Here is a 1,286-nt window from a genome sequence, read left to right on the forward strand (position 1 = left end):
TGTCCACATCTTCTGTGGACAGAAGGATAAACTCTCCTCATCATTCACCTCTCGGTAACTTTCCCATAACAGACTAAGTTCTCATTAGATGAGTGAGGTAGAGTGAAAAGCCAGCTGTTGATGCTTCTTTCCTCCTGAGCAGTATTCATCTACCATTGAATTTGCTCTACAATAGCTCCTGTAAGCCCCAGTGGAGACATGGGCCCTGCGATGATATGGGCTATAGGTCAGATACAGCTAGACACCCTAAAAGTTTACAGTCTAAAATAACAGTAAGAACAACAAGATGTTCTTGCAGATGAGGAAAGTCACACTTTATGAAAATAAACCATCTCAGTGGGAGAAAGATTTGCTTGTGTCTGTGGATAAGATTATTACAAATTCTTCCCCCGAGGATATCAGTATAAAGTGCGAGCTTAGAACAACATTAATTACCATATATTTAATAATTTAAATGACATATACTTCATCTGTGCCTCATTTAACATCGGAATAGCGCATCTATTTCAATGGTGGGATGTCTTCTCTACTGGCTGGATTTCTGCTGTACTACTGCTAGAGTCATGTTCACAATGAGTTTTATCATCAATTCCTTCTGAATTCCTGTTTCTCAGGCACTTTCATTCTGTCAAACAGCTCTTTGTGGCAGTTATCTTGAACTCACAATAGATTCACACTGAGAATTCAGAGGTATTACATGACTGTTATTTTAACGTCACTTGTGTATTCAGTTGCACAGAATTATGAAATGTAATTATGGGAAGGGGTTTAGAGAATTTATGTGTAAGACGTTTCACAGTCATTAGCAACCACAGCAAAGCCCAGTTGGACCAACACAGGAAGGCAGAGAGACATGCTTCTATTTTTCTAGCGCTACAGAGTGGTTTTTTCCATTTGTTGATTCTAGAAATTTTTTTCAAGTGAAACCTAGTTCCAGGAGCATGGGAAGTCACCCTAGACTTACATCCATACACAGTAGAGGAAAAAAGAAAACCCTGATCCCACACAATAAATCATTTTCCTTTGCATTTCAATATGCAATCGCATGACAACACGCTGGGGAAAATGGAGATGTAATGGTATTGCAGCTGCACATGGGCACACCGGCAGGAGGACAAACCCAAGGCAATACTGAGTTCAGAAGTTCAAATCCAGCATAGGCTTATAAAAGCTGAATTAGAACCTTTGCTGGACTCGAATCCTTAGAGCAACACCCCCTGCCACACACACACACACACCCCGTGAGTTGTGTCCTACAGCAGAATAACTGGGGTGCTTAGAAATTA

This window comes from Eurypyga helias, unplaced genomic scaffold, assembly GCF_000690775.1.
Source record: "Eurypyga helias isolate BGI_N326 unplaced genomic scaffold, ASM69077v1 scaffold3628, whole genome shotgun sequence".
Classification (NCBI taxonomy): Eukaryota; Metazoa; Chordata; class Aves; order Eurypygiformes; family Eurypygidae; genus Eurypyga; species Eurypyga helias.